Genomic DNA, 9,958 nt, shown 5'->3' on the forward strand with positions numbered 1-9,958 from the left:
TTAGGAACAAACATTTCTCTCTGAACCCATGAAAATTATTTTAGAGTAACCTTAATTAATTGGAAATGCCATTCAGGAGACTCCCACTTGATCAGTCGCTGTCATAACTTCAGTAATATCTTTAAAAGCTCTCTCTATTCTGTTTACTCTGAGACTCGCCGAATGAAGAGTCTCTTTGATATCAAATGAAACACTTGTAACTTGCATTCATTGATTAATTATCTGGAAACTTCTTTTAAAAATTTTAAACGTCGATAAATTACTTTCCTAGTGACAGCTAATTTATTTACTCTTTTAACATGGCATACGAAATTTCGTTTTCAATTGCACCTGTTCAAATCATCAACGGCTTCTGCAACATCACAGTGTGAATCGTCTCTGTATGTATACTGTACTGGCTGCAAAGAACTGTTGCCCGAGGAGAGGCTGCAGCTCATGCCACCACTTCGTATGATGTATTTTGAAATATGTAATGCCACTGGTGCAGAGTGGTCGATGTTGAACTTTCAGTACTCGTCATCGTAACTAAGTCTTCATTTTGTGGAGAGTGTTTTCATACATAAATGTCACATGTACTTGTATTAATAATACACGCAATTTTAGTTAATTATTGTATACAGATAAATTACGGCATGAATATTCTGATTTTCACCATTGTCTATTTACGTGTTATGTACATAGCTCTGAAAATCTATAGTGTAGTCCACATGCTAATCTAGTTTGCGCAGTACTGTGCGAAGCGATCCCAAAACAGGCTTCTGAACAAATTGTTTAATTTAATAGTGGAAAATTTAAACTGATATAGATATTTACCTGTTTGTTACAGTGAACCAGTGCCTCTAAGACCACGATAGTCGATAATGACCATTTTCACTCTGACTGTTATCTTTAGCCAAGCACTAGTAATTTACTAGCGTTATTAGATTTGTAAACATAATTCATAATCCGTATTGCAATTTATAATTAACGAACAGTAATCGTAATAAAAATCTGGTCAAGCTTTAGCAATCACCATTAGCTATTTGTACAGTTTGTACACTGTCAGTATGTGGTTCTCAGTCTGTGGTATTGCTTTAGTAACTAGTTTTGAACTAGCCAAGGCCTGCAACATGCATTCAAAAACGTGTGCAAAGTCATTCGATCAAGTAGAACAGTCGCATGCCGGTTCTCAAAAGAAATTATTAATAGTTTGTTAGGTATTGCACGTATGCTTCTACTTTTTTGTATCTAGAAAGGATCGATTGACACTGTTGGCCACGAAGTGTTCGTATTACTAGCAAACATTCCCCCCGAACTTTGAAATTAGTTAAAATTATTTTTCGCTGAAGTATTACAACAGCAGGGAATCCCAAGAAAAATGTGAAATGTGTGAGGAGTCTCATCAAATTTACAATGTACTGATGAAGAGCCAGGAATGAATTCCAATAGTCACTTGCCTTTGTACTTAATCGAAACACACACACACACACACACACACACACACACATTGCCACAGTAAATCGTTACGCTTGCTATTCCATACAGATTCTTCAGTTTCCTTTATCTGGGCAGAAGAATTACAGTAAATACGAGGCTATTGAAATCTTCTTGAGTTGTGATCTTACGCCATTTACTACTGTCGGTATCTTAGTTACTTAGTTCCTCCCGGAAACAGCAATACGCCAGTGATGATATCCAGCTTAATTATCATGAAGCTGAGCTATCCTCTTTCTTTAATGAATACACCACCATTTGACTGTAACGTTGCTTACTTAATTACGACCTAGGCTTCGGCCCTTTATGCCATTTTAAAGTGACTGAGTTTGTGTCATCAACATATATTGCAGGACATGATGCTCAAAATTGACGCTGCGCGGGGTAGCCGCGCTGTCTTGGGCGTCTTGTCGCGGTCCACGCGGCTCCCCCCGTCGGATGTAAGAGTCCTCCCTCGGGCATGAGTGTGTGTGTTGTCCTTAATGTAAGTTAGTTTAAGTTGGATTAAGTAGTGTGTAAGCTTAGGGTTGGTCCCATAAGATCTTACCACAAATTTTCAATTTTTTTTTCAAAATTGGCCATGAATCAAGAAAACTAAAATTGTATGACCCTTGCTCAGCAACATCAAAATCTGCGTACTGAGCTCTTAGTAACTGAAGAAGAAACGGCCATGTTAAAACAAAAGTTTGACACATTTCTAGACAGTATAGCTTGATAGTTAATTAGATAAGCAGGACATAAATGGGAGTTGCGACTGAGGAGGATATTTTAAGCATGCTAGCACTGGGTACATGATTAATAATGTAGTATTTTGTATGTATTAGAGAACTGTGGGACACTGAAGTAATAATGTAGTTTCAGAGGGCTATGGTAGTATCCGTGAATACTGCTCGGCATGTTATTAGCATTCCACGATCTGCAGATGTCACCTGTATGTTCCTAAACGGCAAGTTTCTCAGAGAGCTCAGTGTAAGCAGCTGAGTTCACATATTCCACAGGGGTGCCGATTATCTTATGAAATAAGCTTTGAAGGTTGGGAGCGTTTCGTAAACGCTTATCCCTTTACTGATGAGAGCTTTCACAACCTCGTTGTATGCAGCAGATATAGCTAAAGCATTGCAAATGGAAGCTTTCGTTGTAACTTTTAACTAGCCATTCTGTGTTATGGTGACCTGTTAATAGCTTTGAGAGGTTTACGTAAGCGATTCTGTATCTCGTAAGTAAGACAAGCTGATGGCGTGAGTCTGAAAGTTTGTAAACCAGATGTTTACTTGCACGTCGTGCTCCTCTTGTAAATTACGGGTCGATAGTTTGTGAGCGCAGGACTGGCATCCGATTATGTCCTAGAGGTGTTCCATAGGGTCCAGATAAGTCAAAAATTGGTAGCCATGAGTGCACTATAATGCTCCTCAGACCACTGTAACCTTCTGACACGTGGGGGAGGGGGGTGATTCTGTTGAACGGAACACATCAAGCATGACGGAATTGTACACTCCTGGAAATGGAAAAACGAACACATTGACACCAGTGTGTCAGACCCACCATACTTGCTCCGGGCACTGCGAGAGGGCTGTACAAGCAATGATCACACGCAAGGCACAGCGGACACACCTGGAACCGCGGTGTTGGCCGTCGAATGGCGCTAGCTGCGCAGCATTTGTGCACCGCCGCCGTCGGTGTCAGCCAGTTTGCCGTGGCATACGGAGCTCCATCGCAGTCTTTAACACTGGTAGCATCCCGCGACAGCGTGGACGTGAACCGTATGTGCAGTTGACGGACTTTGAGCGAGGGCGTATAGTGGGCATGCGGGAGGCCGGGTGGACGTACCGCCGAATTGCTCAACACGTGGGGCGTGAGGTCTCCACAGTACATCGATGTTGTCGCCAGTGGTCGGCGGAAGGTGCACGTGCCCGTCGACCTGGGACCGGACCGCAGCGACGCATGGATGCACGCCAAGACCGTAGGATCCTACGCAGTGCCGTAGGGGACCGCACCGCCACTTCCCAGCACATTAGGGACACTGTTGCTCCTGGGGTATCGGCGAGGACCATTCGCAACCGTCGCCATGAAGCTGGGCTACGGTCCCGCACACCGTTAGGCCGTCTTCCGCTCACGCCCCAACATCGTTAAGCCCGCCTCCAGTGGTGTCGCGACAGGCGTGAATGGAGGGACGAATGGAGACGTGTCGTCTTCAGCGATGAGAGTCGCTTCTGCCTTGGTGCCAATGATGGTCGTATGCGTGTTTGGCGCCGTGCAGGTGAGCGCCACAATCAGGACTGCATACGACCGAGGCACACAGGGCCAACACCCGGCATCATGGTGTGGGGAGCGATCTCCTACACTGGCCGTACACCACTGGTGATCGTCGAGAGACACTGAATAGTGCACGGTACATCCAAACCGTCATCGAACCCATCGTTCTACCATTCCTAGACCGGCAAGGGAACTTGCTGTTCCAACAGGACAATGCACGTCCGCATGTACCCCGTGCCACCCAACGTGCTCTAGAAGGTGTAAGTCAACTACCCTGGCCAGCCAGATCTCCGGATCTGTCCCCCATTGAGCATGTTTGGGACTGGATGAAGCGTCGTCTCACGCGGTCTGCACGTCCAGCACGAACGCTGGTCCAACTGAGGCGCCAGGTGGAAATGGCATGGCAAGCCGTTCCACAGGACTACATCCAGCATCTCTACGATCGTCTCCATGGGAGAATAGCAGCCTGCATTGCTGCGAAAGGTGGATATACGCTGTACTAGTGCCGACATTGTGCATGCTCTGTTGCCTGTGTCTACGTGCCTGTGGTTCTGTCAGTGTGACCATGTGATGTATCTGACCCCAGGAATGTGTCAATAAAGTTTCCCCTTCCTGGGACAATGAATTCACGGTGTTCTTATTTCAATTTCTTGGAGTGTATATATCATTGTGGCATGCTTATATTTCCCATAGCATGACAATGTCCCCATGGGTTTGCTTCCTTGCTGTTAGCCTGGTGCAGTTGTTCACCGGTTCGAGCATGTATCTGGACACGACCATCGATGGTGGTGGAACACGAAACGTCACTCCTCCAACAACGTGACGAATTTCCATAGACCCATGGTTCATAATTGATGATTCGATGCTTACTGCAATCGTTATTGGCGATGTCGTTCCGTCAACATCAGATCATTTATAGCTGTTGCAGAGCCCAGTGTTCAGCAACGGGCGCTGATCTTTGCGCTCTGGAACGATTGTGCCCCTAAAAAGCATAGTACTCCATAGTCAAATTTTCCACAGATTGCCTTCTATCTTGCCTTACAAAATTGAGCAACCCTCGAATCTTTATATTCTGTGATGAAGCGTGTTCGTCCAGCAACTTGTCGCTCACCCGTGTTTTCACCGTCTGAGGTGTAGCAACGCACAGAAAATCGCTCATAGGGAGTCTGCCAGAAGCGTCTTTTCCACTAGCAATGTGTCTGGACATCACAGAACACATTCGATTGCTAAGAGTCACCTGTGCTCGCATGTCAATCAGTTGGCTCTTCAAGTCATGAACATGCACACAAAACTGATCGAATATCATATTAACATGAACTATTAAGGACAGCTTAACCCAGCTACTGTAAACTTTGTACAACCTTTTGTAAGAATGAGAGTTAATAATAATGTGAATTCAGATTTTTATGTTAAGTAACTGTTGCTATACAAAAAACTACAGACTTTATGACGTTCCTTGATTAATGTGCCTCGTGTTATGTTAATTATAACAGAAACCCATATAATTATGTGGTTTCCATTAGCGTTTAACCCCGAAAATGCGGATTTTGTAAGAAGAGGCTGTTTTGTAGTTGTTTCTTAATGGCGATGGAACCTGATGTCCACATTTGGGGTATATATACGGGATGAACAAACGTTGTGGTCTGTGTTATTGTGACTGTGTAGGAGCCAGTATCTGTGTCGTTCTTGGTGAAGATTTTTGTCTCACAGTATCTACAGTCGTCATAAGTATTATGAATAGTCATTTCGTGGACCTTCGAGATTTTCCGCGACATCATGTACCACACCACTCAGACCTTCAGATATCGTGAGATATCGTGAAATAGTTTGCGGATATGCTGCTCGACTTTGGCTTGTCTGTGTGTTATTTGGCGAATGAGTTTCTTTTTTCTTCAACTGACATTTACCTTAGGGAGTTTATGTTCAGCTGTATTTCTACTCATTTAGTGATGGTCAAACAATGAGATCAAAAAGTAGTGTATTTATTATTTTAAATTAATAACTGATTAGTTTCATTCAATTAATGGTAGTCAACCGTATCAATTTTAGACTTTTTATGTCCTATGTCATCTGATACAACTTATATGTATGACAGAACCGTATGCTAAGAGTTTATTGAACAAAAGGGATGCAACCATTTATAACCCTAGTCAGAGAAAGAAGTATTGCAGACTTCACTACAGTTGGTTTAAGGTATTCTCGTCTAACTCACGAGATAATCGCATCAATACAGTAATTTCAATATCAGACGTTACTAGTGCCATAAACGGTAGTTTGAGTTTCCGAAGTCCAGTGTTGCTGCCTTTCGTTATGTACCTGTGGCAGTCACGATCATTAAGTTTTTCCTTGTTTTTTCTCTGTGGCGAATGTCGTGCGACTTGCAGAGTGCATCTTAATATACGTACCATATTAAGACGTAGTTGCTGATTCGTTATCTATCGATTATTCTGAGACCAAGCAAACATGTAAATACTGGAGGCCGTTAATATATTTCTGGTCACATTCATGAGTTTTATTGCCTTACAAGCACTAACAAGTAAACATCAGACTAATTTCCAGTCGGACGATACCGCACACTACTAATGGCTGGGACAAAGTCACAGAAAATTATTAACTAGATTCCTTAAAATGAAAGGAATTAGAATACAAGAACGAAAGATGGTGGTTTATCACAATTTTATTGCTGTATTTGGTTTACTGGCAGCCATGAAAGGCACGTAAAATAAAGCAGTACAAATTATCTCGTTAGTTGTGTCTTTACCAAGCATAAGTGCATGGATTTGTACATATGATTTACCAGCAGCTATAAAAAGACACTTTGAATCAATCTATTTCACTTCCTTTTGAAGCAAACCACAATCCAAAAGGTGTCGGAAAATTGATAGAACAATTGTTGTCCTAGGAAACTTATAGTTAAATTATACAGTTATATCTATGATTGCTGAACCTCATTTTGCTTCATTGAAATATACACTCCTGGAAATGGAAAAAAGAACACATTGACACCGGTGTGTCAGACCCACCATACTTGCTCCGGACACTGCGAGAGGGCTGTACAAGCAATGATCACACGCACGGCACAGCGGACACACCAGGAACCGCGATGTTGGCCGTCGAATGGCGCTAGCTGCGCAGCATTTGTGCACCGCCGCCGTCAGTGTCAGCCAGTTTGCCGTGGCATACGGAGCTCCATCGCAGTCTTTAACACTGGTAGCATGCCGCGACAGCGTGGACGTGAACCGTATGTGCAGTTGACGGACTTTGAGCGAGGGCGTATAGTGGGCATGCGGGAGGCCGGGTGGACGTACCGCCGAATTGCTCAACACGTGGGGCGTGAGGTCTCCACAGTACATCGATGTTGTCGCCAGTGGTCGGCGGAAGGTGCACGTGCCCGTCGACCTGGGACCGGACCGCAGCGACGCACGGATGCACGCCAAGACCGTAGGGCCCTACGCAGTGCCGTAGGGGACCGCACCGCCACTTCCCAGCACATTAGGGACACTGTTGCTCCTGGGGTATCGGCGAGGACCATTCGCAACCGTCTCCATGAAGCTCGGCTACGGTCCCGCACACCTTTAGGCCGTCTTCCGCTCACGCCCCAACATCGTGCAGCCCGCCTCCAGTGGTGTCGCGACAGGTGTGAATGGAGGGACGAATGGAGACGTGTCGTCTTCAGCGATGAGAGTCGCTTCTGCCTTGGTGCCAATGATGGTCGTATGCGTGTTTGGCGCCGTGCAGGTGAGCGCCACAATCAGGACTGCATACGACCGAGGCACACAGGGCCAACACCCGGCATCATGGTGTGGGGAGCGATCTCCTACACTGGCCGTACACCACTGGTGATCGTCGAGGGGACACTGAATAGTGCTTGGTACATCCAAACCGTCATCGAACCCATCGTTCTACCATTCCTAGACTGGCAAGGGAACTTGCTGTTCCAACAGGACAATGCACGTCCGCATGTATCCCGTGCCACCCAACGTGCTCTAGAAGGTGTAAGTCAACTACCCTGGCCAGCCAGATCTCCGGATCTGTCCCCCATTGAGCATGTTTGGGACTGGATGAAGCGTCGTCTCACGCGGTCTGCACGTCCAGCACGAACGCTGGTCCAACTGAGGCGCCAGGTGGAAATGGCATGGCAAGCCGTTCCACAGGACTACATCCAGCATCTCTACGATCGTCTCCATGGGAGAATAGCAGCCTGCATTGCTGCGAAAGGTGGATATACACTGTACTAGTGCCGACATTGTGCATGCTCTGTTGCCTGTGTCTATGTGCCTGTGATTCTGTCAGTGTGATCATGTGATGTATCTGACCCCAGGAATGTGTCAATAAAGTTTCCCCTTCCTGGGACAATGAATTCACGGTGTTCTTATTTCAATTTCCAGGAGTGTATTTTATGGGACTTGAGGTTTACGTTCACGCAGTCGTTTGAAATGTATGTGATTGATCACTCTGGCTAGTAAGGAAATTGGATGGGTCTGCGCCCCGACGTGAAGTCAGCGTAAGTTAGACGCCAGTCTGAGAGCGGGCGGCAGCAAGTTGTTGATCTGGACGGGCGGGGCATTTAAGTCGTAACCCTAGTCGAGGCCGCCTTCCTCCTGAATAGCGTGAAGCTGCGGGCTGAATCGGCCTCGACCGCAGCACGAGAAGTCTGAGTTTCCAAATGTGTGAATAGCGTCAACTAGTCTCACTTTATGTATGAGTTGTAGCTACATATTCTAAAACACAGTTAAATAAAATAATGTGGTTGCCACTTAAGTGCTATTAAGAGGCTGAAGTTTGCAGCTGCAGGTAAACGGTTACAATTCAGAGCAGTACAGTATCAATGCCTGCCTATATATAGAGAGTGAGTCAGGAGGAAAGGTACGTGCTTTGAGGGGTGATAGTGTTAGTGATTCTGAAAAAAAAAACATCTTATGGACGCATGCCCTATTCCGATTGTTTTCCGAGATAGAACACATTTAGTATAACTTTTGTACGTTTTTCTTGAATAACCCGGAAACCGCACCCTCCAGCGAAAAATTGTCGCAATACAAAAATAAACTACATTAAATTACCTAGAAAAAGGTTCTATTCATTTTCTTCTCTAGAACTAAAGATCTGTGCGAAGAGAGGGCGATAATGTTGAAAAACTCGCTCGACGCTTATGCGCTGTAGCTTACGTTGTTTTTGTTATTGCAATACAATAAGTACTGCTGTCACCCAGCGAGTATGTAAGAAGTCTTTGCAGTGATGCTAGATAGTTCTCTAGGCTACAAATCCATACTGAATTTGGAGTGTCGCAATACAAGTTGACTTACTCACACTGTGTAATAAAGGGTAGATATTCACTTGCAGGAAGACCACTTTCTAAATTTTTATTTAAAATCACCAATTCCGGTAAAACATTCCCCGTGAATCAGTTGAGCAGTGCTCTTCAGTCACTGATGAACTCTGTGGCTTGTAGTATGAGACATATGCACTTGGCCAAATATACTGTAAATACTTGTTTTGACTTTGATATGTCAGTGCTTCTTATGTCAAGAATCAGCATAATTAAGATATGGTACATTTATAGTACTAATTGGACACTTATATTGACCTTTACCACATAATATACAGCGCGGACTATTGATCGCGACTGGGCCAAATATTTCATGAAATAAGTGTCAAACGAAAAAACTACAAACTACGAAACTTCTCTAGCTTGAAGGGGGAAACCAAATGGCGCTGTGGTTGGCCCGCTAGATGGAGGTGCCATAGGTCAAACGGATATCACTTGCGTTTTTTTAAAATAGGAACCCCAATTTTTCATTTCATATTCGTGTAGTAGGTAAAGAAATATGCATGTTTTAGTTGGACCACTGTTTTCGCTTTGTGATAGATGGCGCTGTAATAGTCACAACCATATGGCTCACAATTTTAGACGAACAGTTGGTAACACGTAGGTTTTTTGATTTAAAATACAGAACGCAGGTACGTTTGAACATTTTGTTTCGGTAGTTCCAATCTGATACATGTGCCTTTGTGAACTTATCATTTCTGAGGACGCTTGCTGTTACAGCGTGATTACCTGTAAATACCACATTAATGCAATAAATGCTGAAAATGATGTCCGTCAACCTCAATGCATTTGGCAATACGTGTAACGACATTCCTCTCAGCAGGCAGTAGTTCACCTTCCATAATGTTCGCAAATGCATTGGCACTGCGCTGACGCATGTTGTCAGGCGTTGTCGGTGGATCACGT

Source organism: Schistocerca americana, chromosome 3, assembly GCF_021461395.2.
Source record: "Schistocerca americana isolate TAMUIC-IGC-003095 chromosome 3, iqSchAmer2.1, whole genome shotgun sequence".
Lineage (NCBI taxonomy): Eukaryota > Metazoa > Arthropoda > Insecta > Orthoptera > Acrididae > Schistocerca > Schistocerca americana.